The sequence below is a fragment of the Chiloscyllium plagiosum genome, unplaced genomic scaffold (assembly GCF_037043375.1).
Source record: "Chiloscyllium plagiosum isolate Xiang-an unplaced genomic scaffold, Cpla_swu_hap1 HiC_scaffold_47, whole genome shotgun sequence".
In the NCBI taxonomy this organism is placed as follows: domain Eukaryota; kingdom Metazoa; phylum Chordata; class Chondrichthyes; order Orectolobiformes; family Hemiscylliidae; genus Chiloscyllium; species Chiloscyllium plagiosum.
The window spans coordinates 31620074-31638733 of NW_028270185.1; positions in this window are offsets into that span (position 1 = coordinate 31620074).

Consider the following 18660-nt stretch of genomic DNA (forward strand, 5'->3'; position numbering starts at 1 on the left):
TAGCGTTCGGGCTTGAAGCAACACTTACATATCGTATAGTGTTGGGGCTTGAAGCAGCACTTACATATCCGATAGTGTTGGGGCTTGAAGCAACGCTTACATATCCGATAGTGTTCGGGCTTGAAGCAGCACTTACATATCCGATAGTGTTGGGGCTTGAAGCAACACTTACATATCCGATAGTGTTGGGGCTTGAAGCAGCACTTACATATCCGATAGTGTTGGGGCTTGAAGCAGCACTTACATATCCGATAGTGCTGTGGCTTGAAGCAGCACCTACATATCCGATAGTGTTGGGGCTTGAAGCAGCACTTACATGTCCGATAGTGTTGGGGCTTGAAGCAACACTTACATATAAGATAGTGCTGGGGCTTGAAGCAACACTTACATATCCGATAGTGTTGGGGCTGAAGCAGCACTTCCATATCCGATAGTGTTGGGGCTTGAAGCAGCACTTACACATCCGATAGCGTTCGGGCTTGAAGCAACACTTACATATCCGATAGTGTTGGTGATTGAAGCAACACTTACATATCCGATAGTGTTCGGGCTTGGAGCAACACTTACATATCCGATAGTGCTGGGGTTTGAAACAACACTTGCATATCAGATAGTGTTGGGGCTTGAAGCAGCACTTACATACAAGATAGTGTTGGGGCTTGAAGCAGCACTTACATATCCGATAGTGCTAGGGCTTGAAGCAGCACTTACATATCCGATAGTGCTGGGATTTGAAACAACACTTACATATCCGATAGTGCTGGGGTTTGAAACAACACTTACATATCCGATAGTGCTGGGGCTTGAAGCAACACTTACATATCCGATAGTGCTGGGGCTTGAAGCAGCATTAACATATCCGATAGTGTTGGGGCTTGAAGCAGCACTTACATATCCGATAGTGTTGGGGCTTGAAGCAGCACTTACATATCCGATAGTGTTGGGGCTTGAAGCAGCACTTACATATCCGATAGTGTTGGGGCTTGAAGCAGCACTTACATGTCCAATAGTGCTGGGGCTTGAAGCAACACTTACATATCCGATAGTGTTGGGGCTTGAAGCAGCACTTACACATCCGATAGCCTTCGGGCTTGAAGCAACATTTACATATCCGATAGTGTTGGTGATTGAAGCAACACTTACATATCCGATAGTGTTGGGGCTTGAAGCAACACTTACATATCCGATAGTGTTGGTGATTGAAGCAACACTTACATATCCGATAGTGTTGGGGCTTGAAGCAACACTTACATATCCGATAGTGCTGGGGCTTGAAACAACACTGACATATCCGATAGCGCTGGGGCTTGAAGCAACACTTACATATCTGATAGTGTTGGGGTTTGAAACAGCACTTACATATCCGATAGTGTTGGGGCTGAAGCAGCACTTACATATACGATAGTGTTGGGACTGAAGCAGCACTTACATATCCGATAGTGTTGGGGCTTGAAGCAGCACTTACACATCCGATAGAGTTCGGGCTTGAAACAACACTTACGTATCCGATAGTGTTGGTGATTGAAGCAACACTTACATATCCGATAGTGTTGTGGCTTGAAGCAGCACTTACATATCCGATAGTGTTGGGGCTTGAAGCAGCACTTACATATCCGATAGTGTTCGGGCTTGAAGCAGCACTTACATATCCGATAGTGTTGGGGCTTGAAGCAACACTTACATATCCGATAGTGTTGGGGCTTGAAGCAGCACTTACATATCCGATAGTGTTGGGGCTTGAAGCAGCACTGACATATCCGACAGTGTTGGGGCTTGAAGCAGCACTTAAATATCCGATAGTGCTGGGGCTTGAAGCAACACTTACATATCCGATAGTGTTGGGATTTGAAGCAACACTTACATATCCGAGAGTGCTGGGGCTTGAAGCAGCACTTACATGTCCAATAGTGTTGGGGCTTGAAGCAACACTTACATATCCGATATTGTTGGGGATTGAAGCAACACCTACATATCCGATAGTGCTGGGGCTTGAAACAACACTTACATATCCGATAGTGCTGGGGCTTGAAGCAACACTTACATATCCGATGTGTGATGGGGCATGAAGCAACACTTACGTATCCGATAGTGTTGGGGCTTGAAGCAGCACTTACATATCCGATAGTGTTGGGGCTTGAAGCAACACTTACATATCCGATAGTGTTGGGGCTTGAAGCAGCACTTACATATCCGATAGTGCTGTGGCTTGAAGCAGCACCTACATATCCGATAGTGTTGGTGATTGAAGCAACACTTACATATCCAATAGTGTTGGGGCTTGAAGCAACACTTACATATCCGATAGTGTTGGTGATTGAAGCAACACTTACATATCCGATAGTGTTGGGGCTTGAAGCAACACTTACATATCCGATAGTGCTGGGGCTTGAAACAACACTGACATATCCGATAGCGCTGGGGCTTGAAGCAACACTTACATATCTGATAGTGTTGGGGATTGAAGCAACACCTACATATCCGATAGTGCTGGGGTTTGAAACAACCCTTTCATATCCGACAGTGTTCGGGCTTGAAGCAACACTTACATATCCGATAGTGTTGGGGCTTGAAGCAGCACTTTCCTCTCCAATAGTGTTTGAGCTTGAAGCAACACTTACATATCCGATAGTGTTGGGGCTTGAAGCAATACTTACATATCCGATAGTGCTAGGGCTTGAAGCAGCACTTACATATCCGATAGTGTTGGGGCTTGAAGCAGCACTTACATATCCGATAGTGTTGGGGCTTGAAGCAGCACTTACATATCCGATAGTGTTGGGGCTTGAAGCAGCACTTACACATCCGATAGCGTTCGGGCTTGAAGCAACACTTACATATCGTATAGTGTTGGGGCTTGAAGCAGCACTTACATATCCGATAGTGTTGGGGCTTGAAGCAACGCTTACATATCCGATAGTGTTCGGGCTTGAAGCAGCACTTACATATCCGATAGTGTTGGGGCTTGAAGCAACACTTACATATCCGATAGTGTTGGGGCTTGAAGCAGCACTTACATATCCGATAGTGTTGGGGCTTGAAGCAGCACTTACATATCCGATAGTGCTGTGGCTTGAAGCAGCACCTACATATCCGATAGTGTTGGGGCTTGAAGCAGCACTTACATGTCCGATAGTGTTGGGGCTTGAAGCAACACTTACATATAAGATAGTGCTGGGGCTTGAAGCAACACTTACATATCCGATAGTGTTGGGGCTGAAGCAGCACTTCCATATCCGATAGTGTTGGGGCTTGAAGCAGCACTTACACATCCGATAGCGTTCGGGCTTGAAGCAACACTTACATATCCGATAGTGTTGGTGATTGAAGCAACACTTACATATCCGATAGTGTTCGGGCTTGGAGCAACACTTACATATCCGATAGTGCTGGGGTTTGAAACAACACTTGCATATCAGATAGTGTTGGGGCTTGAAGCAGCACTTACATACAAGATAGTGTTGGGGCTTGAAGCAGCACTTACATATCCGATAGTGCTAGGGCTTGAAGCAGCACTTACATATCCGATAGTGCTGGGATTTGAAACAACACTTACATATCCGATAGTGCTGGGGTTTGAAACAACACTTACATATCCGATAGTGCTGGGGCTTGAAGCAACACTTACATATCCGATAGTGCTGGGGCTTGAAGCAGCATTAACATATCCGATAGTGTTGGGGCTTGAAGCAGCACTTACATATCCGATAGTGTTGGGGCTTGAAGCAGCACTCACATATCCGATAGTGTTGGGGCTTGAAGCAGCACTTACATATCCGATAGTGTTGGGGCTTGAAGCAGCACTTACATATCCGATAGTGTTGGGGCTTGAAGCAGCACTTACATGTCCAATAGTGCTGGGGCTTGAAGCAACACTTACATATCCGATAGTGTTGGGGCTTGAAGCAGCACTTACACATCCGATAGCCTTCGGGCTTGAAGCAACATTTACATATCCGATAGTGTTGGTGATTGAAGCAACACTTACATATCCGATAGTGTTGGGGCTTGAAGCAACACTTACATATCCGATAGTGTTGGTGATTGAAGCAACACTTACATATCCGATAGTGTTGGGGCTTGAAGCAACACTTACATATCCGATAGTGCTGGGGCTTGAAACAACACTGACATATCCGATAGCGCTGGGGCTTGAAGCAACACTTACATATCTGATAGTGTTGGGGATTGAAGCAACACCTACATATCCGATAGTGCTGGGGTTTGAAACAACCCTTTCATATCCGACAGTGTTCGGGCTTGAAGCAACACTTACATATCCGATAGTGTTGGGGCTTGAAGCAGCACTTACATATCCAATAGTGTTTGAGCTTGACGCAACACTTACATATCCGATAGTGTTGGGGCTTGAAGCAATACTTACATATCCGATAGTGCTAGGGCTTGAAGCAGCACTTACATATCCGATAGTGTTGGGGCTTGAAGCAGCACTTACATATCCGATAGTGTTGGGGCTTGAAGCAGCACTTACATATCCGATAGTGTTGGGGCTTGAAGCAGCACTTACACATCCGATAGCGTTCGGGCTTGAAGCAACACTTACATATCGTATAGTGTTGGGGCTTGAAGCAGCACTTACATATCCGATAGTGTTGGGGCTTGAAGCAACGCTTACATATCCGATAGTGTTGGGGCTTGAAGCAACACTTACATATCTGATAGTGTTGGGGCTTGAAGCAGCACTTACATATCCGATAGTGCTGGGGCTTGAAGCAACACTTACATATCCGATAGTGTTCGGGCTTGAAGCAACACTTACATATCCGATAGTGTTGGGACTTGAAGCAACACCTACATATCCGATAGTGTTGGGGCTTGAAGCAGCACTTACATATCAGATAGTGTTGGGGCTTGAAGCAGCACTTACATATCCTATAGTGTTGGGGCTTGAAGCAGCACTTACATATCAGATAGTGTTGGGGCTTGAAGCAACACTTACATATCCGATAGTGTTCGGGCTTGAAGCTGCACCTACATATCAGGTCGTGTTGGGGCTTGAAGCAGCACTTACATATCCGATAGTGCTGGGGCTTGAAGCAGCACTTACATATCAGATAGTGTTGGGGCTTGAAGTAATATTTACATATCCGATAGAGCTGGGGCTTGAAGCAACACTTACATATCCGATAGTGTTGTGGCTTGAAGCAGCACCTACATATCAGATAGTGTTGGGGCTTGAAGCAGCACTTACATATCCGATAGTGCTGGGGCTTGAAGCAATATTTACATATCCGATAGTGTTGGGCTTGAAGCAGCACTTACATATCCTATAGTGTTGTGGCTTGAAGCAGCACTTACATATCCGATAGTGTTGGGGCTTGAAGCAACACTTACATATCCGATAGTGTTCGGGCTTGAAGCAACACTTACATATCCGTTAGTGCTGGGGGTTGAAACAACACTTACATATCCGATAGTGCTGGGTCTTGAAGCAGCACTTACATATCCGATAGTGTTGGGGCTTGAAGCAGCACTTTCATATCCGATAGTGTTGGGGTTTGAAACAACACTTACATATCCGATAGTGCTGGGGTTTGAAACAACACTTACATATCCGATAGTGCTGGGGTTTGAAACAACACTTACATATCCGATAGTGTTGGTGCTTGAAGCAGCACTTACATATCCGATAGTGTTGGTGATTGAAGCAGCACTTACATATCCGATAGTGCTGAGGCTTGAAGCAACACTTACATATCCGATAGTGCTGGCGCTTGAAGCAACACTTACATATCCGATAGTGCTGGGGTTTGAAACAACACTTACATATCCGATAGTGCTGGGGTTTGAAACAGCACTTACATATCCGATAGTGTTGGGGCTGAAGCAGCACTTACATATCCGATAGTGTTGGGGCTGAAGCAGCACTTACATATCCGATAGTGTTGGGGCTTGAAGCAGCACTTACACATCCGATAGCGTTCGGGCTTGAAACAACACTTACGTATCCGATAGTGTTGGTGATTAAAGCAACACTTACATATCCGATAGTGTTGGGGCTTGAAGCAGCACTTACATATCCGATAGTGTTGGGGCTTGAAGCAGCACTTACATATCCGATAGTGTTCGGGCTTGAAGCAGCACTTACATATCCGATAGTGTTGGGGCTTGAAGCATCACTTACATATCCGATAGTGTTGGGGCTTGAAGCAGCACTTACATATCCGACAGTGTTGGGGCTTGAAGCAACACTTACAGATCCGATAGTGTTGGGGATTGAAGCAACACCTACATATCCGATAGTGTTGGGGCTTGAAGCAACACCTACATATCCGATAGTGCTGGGGCTTGAAACAACACTTACATATCCGATAGTGTTGGGGCTTGAAGCAACACTTACATATCCGATAGTGCTGGGGCTTGAAGCAACACTTACATATCCGATAGTGCTGGGGCATGAAGCAACACTTACGTATCCGATAGTGTTGGGGCTTGAAGCAGCACTTACATATCCGATAGTGTTGGGGCTTGAAGCAACACTTACATATCTGATAGTGTTGGGGCTTGAAGCAGCACTTACATATCCGATAGTGTTGGGGCTTGAAGCAGCACTTACATATCCGATAGTGTTGGGGCTTGAAGCAACACTTACATATCCGATAGTGTTGGGGCTTGAAGCAACACTTACATATCCGATAGTGTTGGGGCTGAAGCAGCACTTACATATCCGATAGTGTTGGGGCATGAAGCAGCACTTACACATCCGATAGCGTTCGGGCTTGAAGCAACACTTACATATCCGATAGTGTTGGTGATTGAAGCAACACTTACATATCCGATAGTGTTCGGGCTTGGAGCAACACTTACATATCCGATAGTGCTGGGGTTTGAAACAACACTTACATATCAGATAGTGTTCGGGCTTGAAGCAGCACTTACATACAAGATAGTGTTGGGGCTTGAAGCAGCACTTACATATCAGATAGTGCTCGGGCTTGAAGCAGCACTTACATATCCGATAGTGCTGGGGTTTGAAACAACACTTACATATCCGATAGTGCTGGGGTTTGAAACAACACTTACATATCCGATAGTGTTGGTGCTTGAAGCAGCACTTACATATCCGATAGTGTTGGTGATTGAAGCAGCACTTACATATCCGATAGTGCTGAGGCTTGAAGCAACACTTACATATCCGATAGTGCTGGCGCTTGAAGCAACACTTACATATCCGATAGTGCTGGGGTTTGAAACAACACTTACATATCCGATAGTGCAGGGGTTTGAAACAGCACTTACATATCCGATAGTGTTGGGGCTGAAGCAGCACTTACATATACGATAGTGTTGGGACTGAAGCAGCACTTACATATCCGATAGTGTTGGGGCTTGAAGCAGCACTTACACATCCGATAGAGTTCGGGCTTGAAACAACACTTACGTATCCGATAGTGTTGGTGATTGAAGCAACACTTACATATCCGATAGTGTTGGGGCTTGAAGCAGCACTTACATATCCGATAGTGTTGGGGCTTGAAGCAGCACTTACATATCCGATAGTGTTCGGGCTTGAAGCAGCACTTACATATCCGATAGTGTTGGGGCTTGAAGCAACACTTACATATCCGATAGTGTTGGGGCTTGAAGCAGCACTTACATATCCGATAGTGTTGGGGCTTGAAGCAGCACTGACATATCCGACAGTGTTGGGGCTTGAAGCAGCACTTAAATATCCGATAGTGCTGGGGCTTGAAGCAACACTTACATATCCGATAGTGTTGGGATTTGAAGCAACACTTACATATCCGAGAGTGCTGGGGCTTGAAGCAGCACTTACATGTCCAATAGTGTTGGGGCTTGAAGCAACACTTACATATCCGATATTGTTGGGGATTGAAGCAACACCTACATATCCGATAGTGCTGGGGCTTGAAACAACACTTACATATCCGATAGTGCTGGGGCTTGAAGCAACACTTACATATCCGATGTGTGATGGGGCATGAAGCAACACTTACGTATCCGATAGTGTTGGGGCTTGAAGCAGCACTTACATATCCGATAGTGTTGGGGCTTGAAGCAACACTTACATATCCGATAGTGTTGGGGCTTGAAGCAGCACTTACATATCCGATAGTGCTGTGGCTTGAAGCAGCACCTACATATCCGATAGTGTTGGTGATTGAAGCAACACTTACATATCCAATAGTGTTGGGGCTTGAAGCAACACTTACATATCCGATAGTGTTGGTGATTGAAGCAACACTTACATATCCGATAGTGTTGGGGCTTGAAGCAACACTTACATATCCGATAGTGCTGGGGCTTGAAACAACACTGACATATCCGATAGCGCTGGGGCTTGAAGCAACACTTACATATCTGATAGTGTTGGGGATTGAAGCAACACCTACATATCCGATAGTGCTGGGGTTTGAAACAACCCTTTCATATCCGACAGTGTTCGGGCTTGAAGCAACACTTACATATCCGATAGTGTTGGGGCTTGAAGCAGCACTTACATATCCAATAGTGTTTGAGCTTGAAGCAACACTTACATATCCGATAGTGTTGGGGCTTGAAGCAATACTTACATATCCGATAGTGCTAGGGCTTGAAGCAGCACTTACATATCCGATAGTGTTGGGGCTTGAAGCAGCACTTACATATCCGATAGTGTTGGGGCTTGAAGCAGCACTTACATATCCGATAGTGTTGGGGCTTGAAGCAGCACTTACACATCCGATAGCGTTCGGGCTTGAAGCAACACTTACATATCGTATAGTGTTGGGGCTTGAAGCAGCACTTACATATCCGATAGTGTTGGGGCTTGAAGCAACGCTTACATATCCGATAGTGTTCGGGCTTGAAGCAGCACTTACATATCCGATAGTGTTGGGGCTTGAAGCAACACTTACATATCCGATAGTGTTGGGGCTTGAAGCAGCACTTACATATCCGATAGTGTTGGGGCTTGAAGCAGCACTTACATATCCGATAGTGCTGTGGCTTGAAGCAGCACCTACATATCCGATAGTGTTGGGGCTTGAAGCAGCACTTACATGTCCGATAGTGTTGGGGCTTGAAGCAACACTTACATATAAGATAGTGCTGGGGCTTGAAGCAACACTTACATATCCGATAGTGTTGGGGCTGAAGCAGCACTTCCATATCCGATAGTGTTGGGGCTTGAAGCAGCACTTACACATCCGATAGCGTTCGGGCTTGAAGCAACACTTACATATCCGATAGTGTTGGTGATTGAAGCAACACTTACATATCCGATAGTGTTCGGGCTTGGAGCAACACTTACATATCCGATAGTGCTGGGGTTTGAAACAACACTTGCATATCAGATAGTGTTGGGGCTTGAAGCAGCACTTACATACAAGATAGTGTTGGGGCTTGAAGCAGCACTTACATATCCGATAGTGCTAGGGCTTGAAGCAGCACTTACATATCCGATAGTGCTGGGATTTGAAACAACACTTACATATCCGATAGTGCTGGGGTTTGAAACAACACTTACATATCCGATAGTGTTCGGGCTTGAAGCTGCACCTACATATCAGGTCGTGTTGGGGCTTGAAGCAGCACTTACATATCCGATAGTGCTGGGGCTTGAAGCAGCACTTACATATCAGATAGTGTTGGGGCTTGAAGTAATATTTACATATCCGATAGAGCTGGGGCTTGAAGCAACACTTACATATCCGATAGTGTTGTGGCTTGAAGCAGCACCTACATATCAGATAGTGTTGGGGCTTGAAGCAGCACTTACATATCCGATAGTGCTGGGGCTTGAAGCAATATTTACATATCCGATAGTGTTGGGCTTGAAGCAGCACTTACATATCCTATAGTGTTGTGGCTTGAAGCAGCACTTACATATCCGATAGTGTTGGGGCTTGAAGCAACACTTACATATCCGATAGTGTTCGGGCTTGAAGCAACACTTACATATCCGTTAGTGCTGGGGGTTGAAACAACACTTACATATCCGATAGTGCTGGGTCTTGAAGCAGCACTTACATATCCGATAGTGTTGGGGCTTGAAGCAGCACTTTCATATCCGATAGTGTTGGGGTTTGAAACAACACTTACATATCCGATAGTGCTGGGGTTTGAAACAACACTTACATATCCGATAGTGCTGGGGTTTGAAACAACACTTACATATCCGATAGTGTTGGTGCTTGAAGCAGCACTTACATATCCGATAGTGTTGGTGATTGAAGCAGCACTTACATATCCGATAGTGCTGAGGCTTGAAGCAACACTTACATATCCGATAGTGCTGGCGCTTGAAGCAACACTTACATATCCGATAGTGCTGGGGTTTGAAACAACACTTACATATCCGATAGTGCTGGGGTTTGAAACAGCACTTACATATCCGATAGTGTTGGGGCTGAAGCAGCACTTACATATCCGATAGTGTTGGGGCTGAAGCAGCACTTACATATCCGATAGTGTTGGGGCTTGAAGCAGCACTTACACATCCGATAGCGTTCGGGCTTGAAACAACACTTACGTATCCGATAGTGTTGGTGATTAAAGCAACACTTACATATCCGATAGTGTTGGGGCTTGAAGCAGCACTTACATATCCGATAGTGTTGGGGCTTGAAGCAGCACTTACATATCCGATAGTGTTCGGGCTTGAAGCAGCACTTACATATCCGATAGTGTTGGGGCTTGAAGCATCACTTACATATCCGATAGTGTTGGGGCTTGAAGCAGCACTTACATATCCGACAGTGTTGGGGCTTGAAGCAACACTTACAGATCCGATAGTGTTGGGGATTGAAGCAACACCTACATATCCGATAGTGTTGGGGCTTGAAGCAACACCTACATATCCGATAGTGCTGGGGCTTGAAACAACACTTACATATCCGATAGTGTTGGGGCTTGAAGCAACACTTACATATCCGATAGTGCTGGGGCTTGAAGCAACACTTACATATCCGATAGTGCTGGGGCATGAAGCAACACTTACGTATCCGATAGTGTTGGGGCTTGAAGCAGCACTTACATATCCGATAGTGTTGGGGCTTGAAGCAACACTTACATATCTGATAGTGTTGGGGCTTGAAGCAGCACTTACATATCCGATAGTGTTGGGGCTTGAAGCAGCACTTACATATCCGATAGTGTTGGGGCTTGAAGCAACACTTACATATCCGATAGTGTTGGGGCTTGAAGCAACACTTACATATCCGATAGTGTTGGGGCTGAAGCAGCACTTACATATCCGATAGTGTTGGGGCATGAAGCAGCACTTACACATCCGATAGCGTTCGGGCTTGAAGCAACACTTACATATCCGATAGTGTTGGTGATTGAAGCAACACTTACATATCCGATAGTGTTCGGGCTTGGAGCAACACTTACATATCCGATAGTGCTGGGGTTTGAAACAACACTTACATATCAGATAGTGTTCGGGCTTGAAGCAGCACTTACATACAAGATAGTGTTGGGGCTTGAAGCAGCACTTACATATCAGATAGTGCTCGGGCTTGAAGCAGCACTTACATATCCGATAGTGCTGGGGTTTGAAACAACACTTACATATCCGATAGTGCTGGGGTTTGAAACAACACTTACATATCCGATAGTGTTGGTGCTTGAAGCAGCACTTACATATCCGATAGTGTTGGTGATTGAAGCAGCACTTACATATCCGATAGTGCTGAGGCTTGAAGCAACACTTACATATCCGATAGTGCTGGCGCTTGAAGCAACACTTACATATCCGATAGTGCTGGGGTTTGAAACAACACTTACATATCCGATAGTGCAGGGGTTTGAAACAGCACTTACATATCCGATAGTGTTGGGGCTGAAGCAGCACTTACATATACGATAGTGTTGGGACTGAAGCAGCACTTACATATCCGATAGTGTTGGGGCTTGAAGCAGCACTTACACATCCGATAGAGTTCGGGCTTGAAACAACACTTACGTATCCGATAGTGTTGGTGATTGAAGCAACACTTACATATCCGATAGTGTTGGGGCTTGAAGCAGCACTTACATATCCGATAGTGTTGGGGCTTGAAGCAGCACTTACATATCCGATAGTGTTCGGGCTTGAAGCAGCACTTACATATCCGATAGTGTTGGGGCTTGAAGCAACACTTACATATCCGATAGTGTTGGGGCTTGAAGCAGCACTTACATATCCGATAGTGTTGGGGCTTGAAGCAGCACTGACATATCCGACAGTGTTGGGGCTTGAAGCAGCACTTAAATATCCGATAGTGCTGGGGCTTGAAGCAACACTTACATATCCGATAGTGTTGGGATTTGAAGCAACACTTACATATCCGAGAGTGCTGGGGCTTGAAGCAGCACTTACATATCCGATAGTGCTGGGGCTTGAAGCAGCACTTACATATCCGATATTGTTGGGGATTGAAGCAACACCTACATATCCGATAGTGCTGGGGCTTGAAACAACACTTACATATCCGATAGTGCTGGGGCTTGAAGCAACACTTACATATCCGATGTGTGATGGGGCATGAAGCAACACTTACGTATCCGATAGTGTTGGGGCTTGAAGCAGCACTTACATATCCGATAGTGTTGGGGCTTGAAGCAACACTTACATATCCGATAGTGTTGGGGCTTGAAGCAGCACTTACATATCCGATAGTGCTGTGGCTTGAAGCAGCACCTACATATCCGATAGTGTTGGTGATTGAAGCAACACTTACATATCCAATAGTGTTGGGGCTTGAAGCAACACTTACATATCCGATAGTGTTGGTGATTGAAGCAACACTTACATATCCGATAGTGTTGGGGCTTGAAGCAACACTTACATATCCGATAGTGCTGGGGCTTGAAACAACACTGACATATCCGATAGCGCTGGGGCTTGAAGCAACACTTACATATCTGATAGTGTTGGGGATTGAAGCAACACCTACATATCCGATAGTGCTGGGGTTTGAAACAACCCTTTCATATCCGACAGTGTTCGGGCTTGAAGCAACACTTACATATCCGATAGTGTTGGGGCTTGAAGCAGCACTTACATATCCAATAGTGTTTGAGCTTGAAGCAACACTTACATATCCGATAGTGTTGGGGCTTGAAGCAATACTTACATATCCGATAGTGCTAGGGCTTGAAGCAGCACTTACATATCCGATAGTGTTGGGGCTTGAAGCAGCACTTACATATCCGATAGTGTTGGGGCTTGAAGCAGCACTTACATATCCGATAGTGTTGGGGCTTGAAGCAGCACTTACACATCCGATAGCGTTCGGGCTTGAAGCAACACTTACATATCGTATAGTGTTGGGGCTTGAAGCAGCACTTACATATCCGATAGTGTTGGGGCTTGAAGCAACGCTTACATATCCGATAGTGTTCGGGCTTGAAGCAGCACTTACATATCCGATAGTGTTGGGGCTTGAAGCAACACTTACATATCCGATAGTGTTGGGGCTTGAAGCAGCACTTACATATCCGATAGTGTTGGGGCTTGAAGCAGCACTTACATATCCGATAGTGCTGTGGCTTGAAGCAGCACTTACATATCCGATAGTGTTGGGGCTTGAAGCAACACTTACATATAAGATAGTGCTGGGGCTTGAAGCAACACTTACATATCCGATAGTGTTGGGGCTGAAGCAGCACTTCCATATCCGATAGTGTTGGGGCTTGAAGCAGCACTTACACATCCGATAGCGTTCGGGCTTGAAGCAACACTTACATATCCGATAGTGTTGGTGATTGAAGCAACACTTACATATCCGATAGTGTTCGGGCTTGGAGCAACACTTACATATCCGATAGTGCTGGGGTTTGAAACAACACTTGCATATCAGATAGTGTTGGGGCTTGAAGCAGCACTTACATACAAGATAGTGTTGGGGCTTGAAGCAGCACTTACATATCCGATAGTGCTAGGGCTTGAAGCAGCACTTACATATCCGATAGTGCTGGGATTTGAAACAACACTTACATATCCGATAGTGCTGGGGTTTGAAACAACACTTACATATCCGATAGTGCTGGGGCTTGAAGCAACACTTACATATCCGATAGTGCTGGGGCTTGAAGCAGCATTAACATATCCGATAGTGTTGGGGCTTGAAGCAGCAATTACATATCCGATAGTGTTGGGGCTTGAAGCAGCACTTACATATCCGATAGTGTTGGGGCTTGAAGCAGCACTTACATATCCGATAGTGTTGGGGCTTGAAGCAGCACTTAGATATACGATAGTGTTGGGGCTTGAAGCAGCACTTACATGTCCAATAGTGCTGGGGCTTGAAGCAACACTTACATATCCGATAGTGTTGGGGCTTGAAGCAGCACTTACACATCCGATAGCGTTCGGGCTTGAAGCAACATTTACATATCCGATAGTGTTGGTGATTGAAGCAACACTTACATATCCGATAGTGTTGGGGCTTGAAGCAACACTTACATATCCGATAGTGTTGGTGATTGAAGCAACACTTACATATCCGATAGTGTTGGGGCTTGAAGCAACACTTACATATCCGATAGTGCTGGGGCTTGAAACAACACTGACATATCCGATAGCGCTGGGGCTTGAAGCAACACTTACATATCTGATAGTGTTGGGGTTTGAAACAGCACTTACATATCCGATAGTGTTGGGGCTGAAGCAGCACTTACATATACGATAGTGTTGGGACTGAAGCAGCACTTACATATCCGATAGTGTTGGGGCTTGAAGCAGCACTTACACATCCGATAGAGTTCGGGCTTGAAACAACACTTACGTATCCGATAGTGTTGGTGATTGAAGCAACACTTACATATCCGATAGTGTTGGGGCTTGAAGCAGCACTTACATATCCGATAGTGTTGGGGCTTGAAGCAGCACTTACATATCCGATAGTGTTCGGGCTTGAAGCAGCACTTACATATCCGATAGTGTTGGGGCTTGAAGCAACACTTACATATCCGATAGTGTTGGGGCTTGAAGCAGCACTTACATATCCGATAGTGTTGGGGCTTGAAGCAGCACTGACATATCCGACAGTGTTGGGGCTTGAAGCAGCACTTAAATATCCGATAGTGCTGGGGCTTGAAGCAACACTTACATATCCGATAGTGTTGGGATTTGAAGCAACACTTACATATCCGAGAGTGCTGGGGCTTGAAGCAGCACTTACATGTCCAATAGTGTTGGGGCTTGAAGCAACACTTACATATCCGATATTGTTGGGGATTGAAGCAACACCTACATATCCGATAGTGCTGGGGCTTGAAACAACACTTACATATCCGATAGTGCTGGGGCTTGAAGCAACACTTACATATCCGATGTGTGATGGGGCATGAAGCAACACTTACGTATCCGATAGTGTTGGGGCTTGAAGCAGCACTTACATATCCGATAGTGTTGGGGCTTGAAGCAACACTTACATATCCGATAGTGTTGGGGCTTGAAGCAGCACTTACATATCCGATAGTGCTGTGGCTTGAAGCAGCACCTACATATCCGATAGTGTTGGTGATTGAAGCAACACTTACATATCCAATAGTGTTGGGGCTTGAAGCAACACTTACATATCCGATAGTGTTGGTGATTGAAGCAACACTTACATATCCGATAGTGTTGGGGCTTGAAGCAACACTTACATATCCGATAGTGCTGGGGCTTGAAACAACACTGACATATCCGATAGCGCTGGGGCTTGAAGCAACACTTACATATCTGATAGTGTTGGGGATTGAAGCAACACCTACATATCCGATAGTGCTGGGGTTTGAAACAACCCTTTCATATCCGACAGTGTTCGGGCTTGAAGCAACACTTACATATCCGATAGTGTTGGGGCTTGAAGCAGCACTTTCCTCTCCAATAGTGTTTGAGCTTGAAGCAACACTTACATATCCGATAGTGTTGGGGCTTGAAGCAATACTTACATATCCGATAGTGCTAGGGCTTGAAGCAGCACTTACATATCCGATAGTGTTGGGGCTTGAAGCAGCACTTACATATCCGATAGTGTTGGGGCTTGAAGCAGCACTTACATATCCGATAGTGTTGGGGCTTGAAGCAGCACTTACACATCCGATAGCGTTCGGGCTTGAAGCAACACTTACATATCGTATAGTGTTGGGGCTTGAAGCAGCACTTACATATCCGATAGTGTTGGGGCTTGAAGCAACGCTTACATATCCGATAGTGTTCGGGCTTGAAGCAGCACTTACATATCCGATAGTGTTGGGGCTTGAAGCAACACTTACATATCCGATAGTGTTGGGGCTTGAAGCAGCACTTACATATCCGATAGTGTTGGGGCTTGAAGCAGCACTTACATATCCGATAGTGCTGTGGCTTGAAGCAGCACCTACATATCCGATAGTGTTGGGGCTTGAAGCAGCACTTACATGTCCGATAGTGTTGGGGCTTGAAGCAACACTTACATATAAGATAGTGCTGGGGCTTGAAGCAACACTTACATATCCGATAGTGTTGGGGCTGAAGCAGCACTTCCATATCCGATAGTGTTGGGGCTTGAAGCAGCACTTACACATCCGATAGCGTTCGGGCTTGAAGCAACACTTACATATCCGATAGTGTTGGTGATTGAAGCAACACTTACATATCCGATAGTGTTCGGGCTTGGAGCAACACTTACATATCCGATAGTGCTGGGGTTTGAAACAACACTTGCATATCAGATAGTGTTGGGGCTTGAAGCAGCACTTACATACAAGATAGTGTTGGGGCTTGAAGCAGCACTTACATATCCGATAGTGCTAGGGCTTGAAGCAGCACTTACATATCCGATAGTGCTGGGATTTGAAACAACACTTACATATCCGATAGTGCTGGGGTTTGAAACAACACTTACATATCCGATAGTGCTGGGGCTTGAAGCAACACTTACATATCCGATAGTGCTGGGGCTTGAAGCAGCATTAACATATCCGATAGTGTTGGGGCTTGAAGCAGCACTTACATATCCGATAGTGTTGGGGCTTGAAGCAGCACTTACATATCCGATAGTGTTGGGGCTTGAAGCAGCACTTACATATCCGATAGTGTTGGGGCTTGAAGCAGCACTTACATATCCGATAGTGTTGGGGCTTGAAGCAGCACTTACATGTCCAATAGTGCTGGGGCTTGAAGCAACACTTACATATCCGATAGTGTTGGGGCTTGAAGCAGCACTTACACATCCGATAGCCTTCGGGCTTGAAGCAACATTTACATATCCGATAGTGTTGGTGATTGAAGCAACACTTACATATCCGATAGTGTTGGGGCTTGAAGCAACACTTACATATCCGATAGTGTTGGTGATTGAAGCAACACTTACATATCCGATAGTGTTGGGGCTTGAAGCAACACTTACATATCCGATAGTGCTGGGGCTTGAAACAACACTGACATATCCGATAGCGCTGGGGCTTGAAGCAACACTTACATATCTGATAGTGTTGGGGATTGAAGCAACACCTACATATCCGATAGTGCTGGGGTTTGAAACAACCCTTTCATATCCGACAGTGTTCGGGCTTGAAGCAACACTTACATATCCGATAGTGTTGGGGCTTGAAGCAGCACTTACATATCCAATAGTGTTTGAGCTTGACGCAACACTTACATATCCGATAGTGTTGGGGCTTGAAGCAATACTTACATATCCGATAGTGCTAGGGCTTGAAGCAGCACTTACATATCCGATAGTGTTGGGGCTTGAAGCAGCACTTACATATCCGATAGTGTTGGGGCTTGAAGCAGCACTTACACATCCGATAGCGTTCGGGCTTGAAGCAACACTTACATATCGTATAGTGTTGGGGCTTGAAGCAGCACTTACATATCCGATAGTGTTGGGGCTTGAAGCAACGCTTACATATCCGATAGTGTTGGGGCTTGAAGCAACACTTACATATCTGATAGTGTTGGGGCTTGAAGCAGCACTTACATATCCGATAGTGCTGGGGCTTGAAGCAACACTTACATATCCGATAGTGTTCGGGCTTGAAGCAACACTTACATATCCGATAGTGTTGGGACTTGAAGCAACACCTACATATCCGATAGTGTTGGGGCTTGAAGCAGCACTTACATATCAGATAGTGTTGGGGCTTGAAGCAGCACTTACATATCCTATAGTGTTGGGGCTTGAAGCAGCACTTACATATCAGATAGTGTTGGGGCTTGAAGCAACACTTACATATCCGATAGTGTTCGGGCTTGAAGCTGCACCTACATATCAGGTCGTGTTGGGGCTTGAAGCAGCACTTACATATCCGATAGTGCTGGGGCTTGAAGCAGCACTTACATATACGATAGTGTTGGGGCTTGAAGTAATATTTACATATCCGATAGAGCTGGGGCTTGAAGCAACACTTACATATCCGATAGTGTTGTGGCTTGAAGCAGCACCTACATATCAGATAGTGTTGGGGCTTGAAGCAGCACTTACATATCCGATAGTGCTGGGGCTTGAAGCAATATTTACATATCCGATAGTGTTGGGCTTGAAGCAGCACTTACATATCCTATAGTGTTGTGGCTTGAAGCAGCACTTACATATCCGATAGTGTTGGGGCTTGAAGCAACACTTACATATCCGATAGTGTTCGGGCTTGAAGCAACACTTACATATCCGTTAGTGCTGGGGGTTGAAACAACACTTACATATCCGATAGTGCTGGGTCTTGAAGCAGCACTTACAT